Source organism: Lagenorhynchus albirostris, chromosome 5 (genome assembly GCF_949774975.1).
Source record: "Lagenorhynchus albirostris chromosome 5, mLagAlb1.1, whole genome shotgun sequence".
In the NCBI taxonomy this organism is placed as follows: Eukaryota; Metazoa; Chordata; class Mammalia; order Artiodactyla; family Delphinidae; genus Lagenorhynchus; species Lagenorhynchus albirostris.
In genome coordinates, this window is record NC_083099.1 from 120,651,274 (window position 1) to 120,667,177 (window position 15,904).

The window sequence follows — 15,904 nt, forward strand, 5'->3', positions numbered from 1 at the left end:
TTTCATTTTCCTTTTTGATGCATTCCATTTTAATAGAAAGAAATGATTTCATAAAGCTGAGTTTGGGTTGTATTTGTATACACACACCTGTCACAATTACCACAATTAGCCACATGCATAATTACCCTGTTTTACAATATTCGGTAAGGTTCAACATGCTATTAATTCTGCTTTAAATTTAAGGAAAAAAAGAAGAAAGCACTATTCTTGCATTGCTTAGAAATTAATTGAAAGTAGATGCATAGTGTATATGACTGCCTCTGCTCAAAAAAAAAACAAAAAAAACAAAACAGTTTCAGTGCAGGACCTCTTTCTTCTGATATTTGGAAAAAAACTACCATTGAATTTAATTACTTCTATAATATGTTTCCTTCATCAATTTGATGCTTATCAGTATAAATTAAAAACAGACTGCATGGTTAAATGTGATTTAGAATTGCAATAACAGAGACTAGCATATTTCCTTTCATTCAAAGAGGTATAGCTATAAACATAGAGGTATATTTCATATTCTAGCTTAAGTAACTATGCTACTCTTAATGTGTGCATATGTGTGTGTGTCTACACTATATGATCACGTAAATTAGAATATAGATATATATATGTATACAAATATATGTATACTTATCAATATATAAATATATATTTTTTGAAAAGAAAGGAAAAACAAGCACCTACTATTTTGTTCTAGAATACTTGATTTCCTATATGTGAAAATTTTTTGTTATTTCAGAGAACCGAATTTTATTGCTGAAACTGCTAAAAAATGGTTAATGTCAAAAAAATGACAAAGAAAACATGGAAATTATTTGCTTTGATTTCCCAGAGAATGGCAGTGCAGAGAGGGAATTGAGGACATCCAGGTGTCAATTTCCTTAAATGACAAAAGTAAAAAATTTCTTTCTTATAAAATGAAAAGGAAACAAGGACATGTACGGCTATTTGATAATTTACAGTTATGATTAATATTAACATTAACAATATTATATACATTTAAATCATAAATGGCTTGGAGGATTTCTATGAGCTTATATAAATCTATTATTGGAGGAGTGAGCACAATAACATATAAATTAAATATAATTAGATTGTTTGGTTTGGTTTATGATGGTTTTTCCTAATGAAATAGAAGAAAGTCACTTAAACATCACTTTTCATATTTGTCCCAAATAAGCAAAGATCCTCTTATTGTACCGATCTCTGTATGGAATGGTAAGGTAATAATTAGAGCAAAGTGCACATTTCAACATAATTTATTTCATTTTGATTCAGATCAACCTACATCTATTTTATCCAGTGCTAATTGTTGCAAAGATAACAAATAAGAATAAGATGCAAACCTGCTTTCATTAGTATACAAATTAGTAGGAATGAAATACACTAGCAAATGAAAAAAAACCTGAACTATCAATTTTGAAAAAAAGTTCAAAATTTTATTCGTTACTCTTCTTTTGTTATTATATAACCACTTGACTTGACTTAAAATGGTTCACAATCTTCAACCTTAAATGTTAAAAGCCACTTGTATCATTCAATACAAGTGTTAGGTCAGACTTCCTGTTTCAGCTATAGTATATAAAGAACTTTTAGAAGTCATCACTCTTGTTCTCACCACAAAAAGTTGAACAAACTAAAACTCAAATTTTTTTAGATCTATCAGAAAATTGAAGTTGCAGGGCACAATGACACCCTGAAATCTGGAAAGACAGGCAAATACAAAAATCACAGTCAAGATCAGTTTACTTGGAACAGATACCACTACGGACAGTAACTGGTAGAGAGAGACACTTAATGGTAACTGACAAATTGCTGAAAGATGAGTGTGGAACAACTTGACTATGAGAAATTCCTGGGTGTCCAACCATGAATGGTGGTGCCACACTATTGTATTACCTCCAGAGCTTTACCAGGTTCTGATGGTAGAGTTTAGAGAAAACTCTCTCCTCTTGTGGGCATGATAAAGGGAAAAGTCAATATGTTGAAAAATGTTCAGAGGGAAAGTAAAAATTTTGAAATATTTCCAGAGTGGTCTCCATAACAAAGGACTCCATTCTAAGCAAAATTATTTTAGTAGAGCACTATCTGACCTGGGGATGTGTAATTAGACAACTCCAATTACCTCTAACCTACTGTTTCACACAGGAAAGGAAAAACAATGGCTAAGAAACATTTCCTAAAGTCACAGGTCCCAGGACCAAGAAAAAACTAAGATTTAATGGTAACATTAGAGAACGCTTTCACGGCCCAACACCTTCACACCATATGAAATGGGTTCCACTATAATAACAGAGAAGATTACTACTAAGAGAACAAACATACAAAGACTTTAATTAAAAAAGAGTTATTAGGGAAATTCAAAACCCAAGGACATCAGAGGTGGAAAAATAAAATAGAAAACTAGAAGAAACTGAAGTCTCTAACACCTACAGCTACAGAAAACATTAAACACAGCCCAACTCCTAGCTATATATATATATATATATATATATATATATATATATATATAAAATCTCACAGTAAAGACCTATCTACTTTAGTTCCCTTTTCCCAATTCATCATGTATGGCTTCAAAAAATATATAATGCATGCTAAAAGAAAAGAAAAAACAAAGTTTGGAGGGAAAAAGCAAACATTAGTGCCAGACTCAAATGTGACAAAGATTTTGTAAATATGAGATAGAGAATTTAAATAGCTATGATTAATATGTTAAGGGCTTTAGTGGAAAAGGAGACAACATAAAAGAATAGGTTGATAATTTAAGCAGAGAGATGAAAACTCTAAGATAGAATGAAAGAAAATAAAAGAAACAAAACCATTATTGCACAAATAAAAATGCCTTTGATGGGTTCATCAGTAGACTGAAAAAAGCTAAGGTATGAATCAGTGAGTTGACAATATATTAAAGAAACCTCCCAAAATGAAAGCAAAGAGAGAAAAAAGAATAAAAAATGGAAAAGGATATTCAACAACTGTGGGACTATTATCAAACACATATATGTGTAAAGGGAATATTAGAAGAAGAAAGTGAGAAAGGAGCAAAATAAATATTTGAAGCAACAATGTGTGAGAATTCCCCCAAACTAATGATAGCCACTAAACCACAGGTACAGAAAGCTCAGAGGACACCAAGCAGGATAAATACCAAAAAATTCTACAGTTAGGCATAGCGTATTCAAATTAGAGAAAACCAAAGACAAAGAGAAATCTTGAAATAAGCCAGTAAGCTGGGGGGAGGGCAGAAGGCAAGATAAACCTTACTTATAGAAGAACAAGGATCAGATTTTTAAAAATCAGGAATCATACAAGCAAGAAAAGAGTGAAGTGAAATATTTAAAGTGTTGAACATAAAAACCTACCAATCTAGAACACTGTATCCAGCAAAAGTATCATTCAAAATTGACAGAGAAATAAAGGATTTTCTCAGTTAAACAAAAACTGAGAGAATGTGTTACTTGTAGTCTTGCCTTACAAGAAACATCTCTCTGAAGTTCTTATGAGAGAAGAAAAATGATATAGGACAGAAAATCATACCTATATAAAGAAAGTAAGAGTATCAGCAAAGGAATAAATAAAGGTGAAAAAAACCTTATTTATTTGCTCTTATAGGTAACTGTTAGTTAAAAATAACAGAAATAATGTATGTTCTTATAGATAAGTGAAATGAATGATAGCAAAGTTAAAAGGGACTGGAAGGAGGTAATGGGGAATAATCTAAGTTACCTGAACTAGCCATGAAGTGGTATGGTGTTACCTGAAAGTGGACTTAGATTTGCTGTACAAGTATATTGCAAACTCTAGGCCAATCACTAAATTTATATGAAAAAGAAGTAAACTTGAAATGCTAAGAGAGGAAAGAAAATGGAATGATATTAAATGCTCATTAAAACCAGGGAAGCAGAAAAAAAGAAAAGATATAAAAGAAGGAAAGAGGTATAATGAATAGAAAACAGTTAAAAATATGGTAGATAATAATTCAATGATGTTAATGATCACTTTCAATATAAATGGTCTAAATATGCCAGTTAAGAAGTTTAGATTTTCAGGTGGATATTAAAAAAAAAACAGCTATACATTGGCTACGAGAAACCCATTTACAATATAAAAACACAGAGCAATTAAAAGTAAAGAGGTGGAGAAAAATGTACCATGGTAACACTATTCAAAAGAAACCTGGAGTAATCACATTAATCTCAGACAAAGCTACTTCAGAATGAAAAATGATTAGGGAGAAAAAAGATCATTACATAATGATAAAGGTTTTGATTCTCCATGAAGACATTCTGATCCTTAACTTATACGCATTTAACAACAGAACATCAAAATATGTGAGGCAAAAATGTGATAGCACTGCAAGAAGCAGCAAACCAATCCACTAGAGTTGAACATTTCAAAACTCCTCCATCAGTAATTGAGAGATCAAGTAGGCAGAAAGTTAGGAAGGATATAGTTAAATTGAACAGCAACACCAATCAAAGGAATCTAACTGACATTTATAAAATACTGCATAGGGACTTCCCTGGTGGCACAGTGATTAAGAATCAACCTGCCAATGAAGGGACATGGGTTCGATCCCTGCTCCAGGAAGATCTCATATGCCGCAGAGCAACTAAGCCCATGTGCCACAACTACTGAGCCTGCACTCTAGAGCCCACAAGCCACAACTACTGAGCCCGTGTGCCACAACTACTGAAGCCCGCACACCTAGAGTCCATGATCCATAACAAAAGAAGCCACTGCAATGAGAAGCCCGCACACCGCAACGAAGAGTAGCCCCTGCTCACCGCAATTAGAGAAAGCCCATGCACAGGAACGCAGACCCAATGTAGCCAAAAATAAATAAATAATTAATTAAAAATAAAATAAAATGCTTCATAAAATAACAGCAGAATACACATTCTTCTCAAGCTCACGTCGAGTATACACAGTGACAAAACAAATACTGGGCTGTAAAACATACCTCAACAAATTTAATAGAATAGAAATTCTATAAAGTATGTTCTCAGATCATAATGGAATTAGACTAGAAAGATAACTGGAAAATTAAAAAATATTTGGAGATTAAACACACATTTCAAAATAACACATAGGTCAAAGAAGAAGTCTCAAAAGAAATTTTAAAAATAATTTGAACTAAATGAAAATGAAAATACAATTTATCAAAATACATGGGATGCTGTGAAACCAGTGCTCACAAAGAAACCTATGATAATGTATGTATATATTAGAAAAGAAGAAAAATCTACAAGCAATAGTCTAAGTTTCCATCTCAAAAAAATAAAGCAATGCAAGCCTAAAGCAAACAGAAGGAAATATTAAAAATTAGAGCAGAAATCAATAAAATTATAAACAGAAAATCAATAGCAAAAAAAAAATCAGTGAAACCAAAGGCTAGTTCTTTGTGTGAGTTTTGGTAATTCACATTGCAGTTCTGAGTCTCAGTTTCACTGTCAGTGAAATGGGAATAGAAATATCTGTATTTAGATGGCATGGAATAGAAGATCAAACAAAATTCCTATGGCACATGATAGGGGCAAATTGGATCTTCAGTATTACTTTTAAGACTGTTCTACACTAGAAACTGTTATTGATACTAGATATGGGTGGAGATAAATTCAGAGTACTCAATTCAATGAATTAAAAAGGGAGTGGTTCAAAAATATCTATTGTATCTCTATAAGAAATACCCTAAACACAACTCTGTAAAACAATATATGATTTTAAATTTGAGGTCTGAATATTAAGAAACTTTAATCATCTGTCTCTTTGTTGAAAACTTGACAAGGGAAGGTTATATTTTTCAAAACATTTACTTAGGTAAGTTTGTCTTCTACAGCCACTCTCTGAAATAATCTCACAGATAAATCACTTTGATTTTTTACATAAAAATATCAAAGTTACAAGGTGACAGCTGTGCATATTGATGTCTATATTAAACTTACCAGAAAAATGACTTCTGATATAATTTCTTTTAGCAGAAATAGATGAAGATTTACTGTTTCTTGATTTTTCTTTATAATAAACTCTCCCCAGAGATTCAGTGATCTAGAACAGTAAAAAGCCTGCCGATAAAGTGATTGCTATGGAACCCTCAGATCCAGAGGGTGAACAGAAGTGTTTAATGGCCCTGCATTGCACTCAGAGGAGAGAGAACCAGACAGATTCAATCATGGAATTTATAATTCAATAACTAGCTTCCTTTTTCTAACCCAGTAATCTCATCAACTCTGACTTTTCTTAAAGAAACACACACAGATATTTCTCCTCCTATCATGCCATCTATTGTTATAACTGAAACAAATAATAGCATTCAACATAAGATCTGGCTTGTGAAATGTTCTTAGACTACTTTAAAATGAAATATTTAATGCCAATATAATTTTTCTTTCAGTGAGATTAATATTCACCATGATAATGATTTTATTCATGATAATTTCGAAGAACTTTGTAGGGAGTAATGCATAAAAACTAGAAAAGAGTCTTGGTATACAGGCAGACAATGCAGGCTCTGTGGGCTTTGATTTCAGGACTACTGGGGAAGTATGTTGACTACCAAAGCCTTTCTCCCAAGTACTGTAAGATCAATACAACTCCTTTAGCAGGAATTAAAGCTTATAAGAAAAAAATACCCTTGGAAGGTGAGAAATGTTGAAATAATTTCCAAATTAAAATGTAAAATAATATATAACCTTTTTTTTTTCCCATAGAGAAGGAAAGACTAAGAACAATAAGAAAGGAGAGAAGTACATATCACTATGGACAGATAAAAGGACACAAAAGGTACAGAAAGCAAAGAAAAGGAATCTGGAAAACAAGCTGCTTTTTTGTTATGTTATGTTATGTTATGTTTTCACCATAGCCAGGCCTTAAATGTTACTGATTTTTTTTTAATTTAAGGACGTATATTTAGGCAATTTATTTTTTCCTGGAAAATTAGCAGTAAAATTGTGACTAATGAAAGTTTTTCAGTGTGACTTTTTTAGAGACAAAGGGAAAAATGGTGTTGTAATGAAAAGGAAAAAAATCACAAAGGCTTTACAAGCTAAAAAATGTAGCTGAGAAATATACTTGTTGAATAGAGGACATAAGTAGGGACTTAATAAAAGATGTGGGAGTTGTTTATAGAAAACTACCCAAGGAGGTAAACTTCTCCGGGAACCTATGTGAACAATCTTTTTTACATAGTCAAGGAGCCTTGGGTGAGGTGGACAGTGGCAAGACAAATTTTTCCTATTTAAAAATATAACATGGTATAGTCTGAATATAAAATATAACACAGTATAGTCTTAATATAGCTCTAGACTGGGAGTTGATATTCTTATATTTTGGTTCAGATTCCATTTGACTCTATGACTACGAATAAAAGTGCCTATTTCCCCTGGGGCAAGAATATCTACCTCTACACATATAATAGGGATTTAATGAAGACACATATATAAAAATGTTAACCTCTTTGAAGAGAAACTAATTAAATTCAAGATATTATTATTTTCTGCATTTTGGGGGTGCACGGTCTCCTTGGTTTAAATTTCCATTTTTGTTGACTCCTTCCAGGTGAGGCTGATTAAACATTCCTCTTCTTTAAATAACGAGATCTTAAAACTCTCAAATAACCCAAAATTTCTATGACTGTTAAAAAGTAATTCAACTTCATTTAACTTAGAAGTAATCATTTATTTGGTAAGTGATTTTGTTTCTGGTGTTATTGTTTTAGACTTGAACATTGTCTGGAACAAGCAGGCAGATTTTCTAAGAAATCTGAAGTCAGTAACTGATTTACCGGTATTAGAGTCATAGAAAGGATAATATAGCCACTTTGCCCAAGGTATGCCTGCGTTACTTTGTTATTTATGAGTCACTGGCACTGCTGGAAAACAAACAGCTGCATCAGTATTTTCCTGGATATTAAAGTCACTTTTATTGATGCTTCTGAACTTGATGTATCCTCTCATAGGGACACTGCAAACAAAGACCTTGTAAATATACAATTTATTACCACAGAACCTATTTAATGAAATTGTCTGCTGCATGTAAGAAAAGCTACAATTGTCTATTTGGAAAACATTCAAATTCTATTTCCAATTATGTGCTAGTGTGAAGTTTCCTTGGGTTTTGCTCTTTATCTTTCTCTTTTAAAACTTCAGTCAGTTGATTATTGATCTCTCTTCTACAAAAGATAGCAGTAAATGTGAACAAGCAGTATATGTTTTGAATATTATGCATGCTTTATAGAAATGCATCTCCAACACATGAGCACTCTCTGTAAATTAAAATAAGATTTATTTATTTTTTAAGTTGGGTGAAATGAATAAAATGTCATATTTAGGTTACTGATTCAGAATTAAGAGTTATTTTGATCCTTAGCTTATCAGGAAAAGTTTAGCATGCTAAGTGAAAAAGAAGTAACTTACACCACTGTTAATCACTCAAAAACTCTTTTCTCCTACAATGTGGACAGTTTAAATTACTACTGGCTCTCACCTCAAATTGGAGGAAAACATTCAAGAGAGTTTAATGTATTATGAAAATTTACCTCTGATTTTTTATTAATAGAGTTGATGTATATCCCTGAAAAAGAAAATGCCCAATTAAGTCCAATATCCTGCTTCAAATGATGCCATAAGACTTTACTCATAAAATAGGTAGTTTCTTTTGAGGTGATCCAGATCACAAGATGACTAAAATGCCACATTTTTTAAAAGGAAATCAGCATAGTACACTCATTTCATTTTAAGAAGAAAACAAAACAATGCCCTTATATGAAGGGCATTGTACAATAGTATCAAATTTCAGTGTAACAATGACTCTGTGAGTCAACATTTTCCTCTTTATTTCCCAGGGAAAGAACAAAAGCAACACAAAGAATATAAGAAAGAAAACAAACAAATAACATGGTCAACACCAATTTTAGTGAAACTGAGACACAAATATAATTCCTGCACTCAAAACTGGCTGTAAGTCTCTTCATAGCTGAGTTCGCTCCCAAGCTGTGTGGATGGGCCAAGCAGCAGGATATCTCAGATATCACCAACAGAAATTTAGTGTCCTGTAGATAAGCATCTTATCATAATGTGGGAAAGCAAAGCACTTGCTCCTGGCCTTGCACCAATTGGATTAAGAGAAATATGGGGCTTCCCTGGTGGCGCAGTGGTTGAGAGTCCGCCTGCCAATGCAGGGGACACGGGTTTGTGCCCCGGTCCAGGAAGATCCCACATGCCGCAGAGCGGCTAGGCCCATGAGCCATGGCCACTGAGCCTGCACATCCGGAGCCTGTGCTCTGCAGTGGGAGAGGCCACAACATTGACAGGCCTGTGTACAGCAAAAAAAAAAAAAAGAGAGAGAGAAATATGGACAACATGGCTATACAAAGAATCAACCACATGGCTTCTGAGACAGTAGAAAAGAGGAAGGCCATGTAGACACCTTCCCAATCCACTCCGCAGGGAATGTCTTCAATCCAGGAAACTCCAATTTGTTATGATTAGTAATACAAAGGAACTAAAAACTATTGACACAAAGCCATTTTAATATAGAAGATAAAAAGGAGAATAAAAACATACTAACATAGTGAAGACTAACAGAAAATACAGAAATATGAATGCAGAGAAAATATAATCATAATAAAATATTTTGCAGTGGTTTAAACAAAATGAATGGAGCTGTTATCTTAATTAAAAATGTACAGAGAGAAAGAGAGAGAATGAGAATAAGGGGATGAAATATGTAAGCCACCAATCCTAAGGAAAGAAGAGAAAATAAAACAATGACACATAAAGATAAAATTGAATGAATTACTTGGAGGGAAAAATAAAAGATGCTGGGGAAGAAAAAACAGAAAAAAATAAAGAGAATAGATACTGTAAAATTAAATGAAATGGAAACGAAGAGGCTAAAAAATGCAATATGTAAATTATACCTCTAATAAATTTATTAGAAAGACAGGAAGAGAGGAAGGGAGAGAAGGAAGGAAGAATTCAGAGATCCTGAATTTTAGTCCTGCTATTCACTGCATCTGAAGCTGTACCACTGATCAGTGATCAAAGGCCCAGAAGAAAATAATATTGTATTTTGGCAAAGATACTTACGAGTATTTAATGGAAGCAAGACAGAAGGTACTCCAGTTAGAATGAAATTCAGTTGTGACTTTATGGAGAAAAATCCAGGAACTGCCACAGTTATTAGGATAAACAAGACTAAGCAATTGGAAGTAACTATTCTGGAGATGCGTAAAGATCAACATGAAGGTCCCAATATTCTACTTCAATATATTCATAAGGAAGTCAGTGTGAAAGAGAAAATTTCACTTACAAGATCAAGTATACAAATTATCATCACAAAGTGTTATAAGTATTACAAAATATAAGAAGGTAAAATCTACAAAGAGAACTATAGATGTGGAAATGCAAACTAAAATTTTTTAAAAAATAATTTATCTTTAGAAAAATTCTAGTGTATATGTCTTTCTCCATTTAAAGGGATTATTTGATTCTGTTATTAATAAATTTGAAAAAATAGAAACCCTCATTACCCAAGCAGATAACTTTGGGTAACACTGTAGAAGTAGGTTTCTGTAGAAATTAAAATATACATTCTTAAAATTTCCATTTATTTAGAGTGAATATTGTTTCATTGAAAGTAAAATGAATACTTGTAGAATACAATGATCAAAGTTCCTTTGTTACTCAACCCGTTCTTTATGCTTTAGATTTCAGAGGGATTACATCTATATACGTTAAAACATCCATAAAATATTGATATAGGTTTTGTTTTAAATGATGATATAGTTTTTTTAAATGAACGTAGAGGAATAGTAGTCTTTTATATTTACCTGGATATTTGTGATTTCTGATGCTCTTCTTTCCCCCTTAAAGATTGGAGTCTATATATTATTTTCATTTCTCTTCAGCCCAAATAATTGTCCTTATCTTTTTTTTTTTTTTTTTTTTTTTGTTTTTTTGAAATACAGTCCTGTGGACAGCAAATTCTCTTAGTATTCTTTTATCTAAAGACACCATTATTTTTACCTTCACTCTTAAGAAATATTTTCCTTGAATATAGAGCTCTAGGTTTAAAGTTACTTTCTTTTAACACTTTAGAGATATTGTTCCATGGTCTTCTGGCCTCTATAGATTTAAATTCAGATTTTTTTAATTTAACAATCTATGTTTTTCAGTCATTTGACTATGAAGATCAGAGAAGTGATTTCCTTCGTATTTATCCTCCTTGGAGGTTACTGGGTTGATCGAAAAAAATAAAAATGGTTTCTCATTTTTTCTTTCTTCTTTACGTCTTGAAATCCAAGTTAGTATTATTTTTTTGGATGTGTGGCGTGGCATGCAGGATCTTAGTTCCCTGATAAGGATCTAACATGTGCCCCTGCAGTGGAAGTGCAGAGCCCTAACCACTGGACTGCCAGGGAAGTCCCCAGAACTTGTTAATCTGTTTGATACGATTGCAGAGTTTGCTGAATCTGTGCTTTTTTTTTTTTTTCCAGATTTTTCACTGTTTTTCAGATGAGATGATTTTATTGGATTATCTCCTTGTTTAATGCCTCCTTCCCCTGTCATCCATATTCTGCTGTTAAGCCCATATGTAGATTATTTATTTCAGACATCATTTGTTTAGATTCTATATTTCCATTTGGTTCTTTTAAAATATTGTTTATTTCCCCAGTAGCTCATCTTTTTATTCAGTGTGAGTATATTTTTCTTTAGAATGGGCATAGTGACATTAGCTGCCTTGAAATCTGTGTTTGCTAATTATAACAACCTACCAAAACCTTGGTTGATTGTGTTTCCTGATTTTTATTACTCATATTTTAATGAATTCTGTATTTTAACTTGAATATAGAGGCCTTGTATTCTGCCATATTCCTCTGAAGAATCTTCTGTTTCTTTGTTTTAGCAGGCACTTAGCTTGATTGGGCTCAAACCGCAAACTCAGTTTCTTTAGCAGAAACTTAAATCTCTATTCAGTTTTTTTTTTTTTTTTTTTTTTAAATTTCAGCTGAGTGAGTTAAGTCTGCACCACACATGCCTGGTTCAGTGACAGATATTTAGACAGAGTTTAAATGGAGATTTGGAGACTTCTGAACTCAGAATGTCTTCTTTCCATGAATCCCCTTCTCATTTTCCAGCTGTTGTGCTTGCTTTAGCTTTTGTCCTTCAGCTCTTACCTCTGGAAAGAGTACATGTTTTCTATCAGAGTTTTAGCCTCTATGCACAGAATTGACTGTTATTTTCTCTCAGGTTAATGGTTATAAAAACAAGAAACCTTTCTATTGTTAGCCCTTCCTCCAGGTATTAACTGTTTTCCAGATTCTGTCTACATATGTTCCTGATCCAGGGTCTTCAGATCTTGCAAAAAATTATCTGTAGTTTCTGGTTGTTATCTGAAGGAAGGTCAATGCTTAGTAGGAGATTACTCAGATCTACAGTGAACAAAATGCCAAGATATACAGGTATGAACATGGGCAAACTTAAGTTTGAACATGGGCAAACTTATATAGGTATGAACATGGGCAAACTTAGGAAATCTTATTTCATGATTCTTTTTTGGGGAGACTACAATAGGACAAACTATGACTGGGAAAACTGTGACAAAATGATTCTTCTCAGTATTGAGAATATTCATCTGTGAAATATATCTATCTGTACATCAAGTTTAATGTAAATGTCATATGCCTTGACTTTGTAGAAATGATACATTTTAAAAAGTTGGGTGAGGTAAGAGAAAGTGAGTAGGAGATAGATACGCTTGTCAAATGTCCAATTCCTAAGAGCAGATTCAAACCGTAACTTTTAAAACCAGCAAGTAGAGTAGTCGAAATATAAGCATATTTAAAGGTACAAAGTAAACACTAAAAGCCTATTATTCGTAACTAAGGTTGTCAATAAGAGAGGAAGAGGAGGGATGTGTAAGAGAAAACATGTTACTTTTTCATTGTTTATAATGACTGATTCATGTAATATAAATAAATGGTGAACTAAGAAGATACACTAACAATGATACATATGTAAACAACATAACTAATTAGGTATCTATCAATAGGGAGCTGTGTGGTATGTTCTTATGTATTAGGCCATAAAGAAATCATTAATAATTTACACAAAAGGTATGAGTAGCACAAAAATATTTTGTCATCACAGTGCATACAATTAGAAATTTATAACAAAATACAAATCTGACAAGTGAGTACTCAGATGTGAAATGACATTTTCATTAGTATATGTTACAGATATTTCCAAATATCTATAGATATTTCCAGTCCTAAAAATTGCACCAATCTGCATATCCACCAGCACTATACTAAATGTAAATATATTAAGAGAGGTGAGGTTTTGAAACACCTCTGGCCTATGAAAATTTCAAAATGCTATCTAAGCAATTTTGTGGTTGGAGGAAAAAAAAATGACATTCCAGACTAGCACACATCAAAAATGAGCACATTATCTAGAGAATGCAGCTTAAACTGTGCTCAGAGGAAATTTATAAAATGTAATTCTTCTACTGATAATCAAGAGTGAAACATAATAAAAATATTATCAAAATAATCTGAAAATAAGCAGAAGAGAAAACAATCAAACACACAAAGGCCTAGAAAAAAACCAAAAACAATTAGGTTCAAAAATGAAGAAAAACTGAGAAAGGATTGCAACTTCTGTCACAAAGAGTTGATCTCTATTATACATGGAAATTGATTAGAAAAATACCAACTACCTAATAAATATGAGTGAAGTGTTCAACTGAAGTTCACAGAAAGGAAACAAACAGCTTTTAAATCTATGGAAAAATATCAAGTTCGCTCATAGTAAAATGATTAAAAATTAAAGCTCTGGGAAGATACCATTTTCGTCTATCATATCAGCTTTAATTACCAATGGAAAATTTTAAAAGTCTGGGGGAATATTTGTAGTTGGCAAAATGATTTAAGGGACACAGATATTCAGAGATAGGAGACATTGTTGCAAAATTCCCTGTAATTAATTGTTAGACACATAAAACGTTAAAAAACTGGTATTTCACACAGTTTTCAAATGTCTTGCCACATATTCATACACGGAAGAGTTATTTATAATTATCTGAACCTAGAACCTCTATCAAATTTATATATTTTCACTAAATATTGGGATCAGAGGATTCATATTTCTTTGAATATTGCAGTAATAGAACTACTCTATGAATCAATAGAAGTGTCTAATTTGTGTTTGTAGCTTTATCAAGAGCTGTTCAATTTTCCACTATCACATCAACCATGTCAACTCCACAGGAGGTATCTGAGTTACTAACCCAACACATCTCTATCTGTTCCTTAATTCAACTTAGTACACACACCTGACTACTTAATTATGACTTCTTATGTGGCCACATCTGTGTATTTACATATTTACACATTTTCTTAAAAGTTATTTTCTATTTCCCCTTATATTAAAGTTAGAGCATTGTATTGAGTTAGTTATGAAATTATGTAGATACAAAGATACAGAATGAGTTTCACTGCAGCACAGTACAGGAGAGCATTACAATTTTTCTTTAATAAAAAAGAAGCATTGGGTCTAACAGGATTGACAGTGACTGGCGTATCAAATTGACAAAAAAGTGCTTAATAATACACTTATAAAGGCTCTAGGGAAATAAGAACTTTAATATATTGCTGGTGGCTGTGCAGATTGGTGCAATTCTTAGGACTGAAAATATCTACAGATATTTGGAAATGTCTGTGACATTTACTAATGGAAATACCATGTCATATCTGAGGATCCACTTGAAAGATATAATAGCATGCTTGAAATTATATTTGTACAAGATTATTCATTGGAGCATTGCTTGTATTAACAAAAGATGAGAAACAATTATGTAATCAATGCTTGGGTACTGGTTATATAAGTTAATTCACATTCATATAATAAAATGCTATGCACTTGTCAAATACAATGGGGAATATTTTTCCATTATGATATAGAGAGGTCTCCAAAATACTTATTGAATGAAATAAGCTGAATAGTGTGTAGAGTGTGAGTTCTATTGTGTGAAAAAAGAGGAAAACTAAAATATAGGCTTGTGTTTTATTGCATATTCCATAAATAAATCTCTGGAAGAAAACACAAATGCTAAAAACCAGTGCTCACCTGTGTGTGTTACAGTGGGAGAGTTGGCGTTAGAAAAATGTTCTGTTGTACGCAGGAACTGGAGGTTGACTATTCACTGTTTTAATTTTAAAGATCTAACCAGTTGGATGAATCAATGGTAAAATTAATTTAAAAATAAAATATAATTAAGATCTCCGTCTATATTTATGTTGAAACTTTTCAACACAAAGTGTTTTCTGGAATTTCTCACAGAAACATTAACAGCTAGCTATCAATAATGGGACAATCCATGAGCATATGGACAGCAGACTGTGAGCAAAAAGCTGAATATTTACTGATCTCCATTGCTAAATTCATCCTGGGCAGCGCTGCGTGCATAATCCCTTTCATGTTATCAAAGTGACAAAAACAGCCACACAAAAACACTGAAATCATATAGTAAGACACTTCCTGGCTGGAAAGAGAAATCATTTGAAGGTTATCTATTTGTGTTTTTTAAGGAAACATCATCAACACAGAAAAAAATAAATCCAAGCTTTCTCAGTAAAATGAAGTTTGAGGGAGTTGCCTTAGGAAATCAATCTATTCCTGCTATCATCTGGACACCGACCAAAATATCCATCTGCCCCTCAGTGAAATTTTTCTTGCCTGATTTCAGCAAGCATGGAGAAAGTTTTAATACAGGGCCTTTATCCTAGTTTTAGCTTATTGTTTATAATGACTTTCTTATATATTGTATCTTACCTTAAATAACCAGTATTCCAGCAGAAATATTACTTGGACTTACAGTTAGAAAAATTGGGACTCACATTTACTTT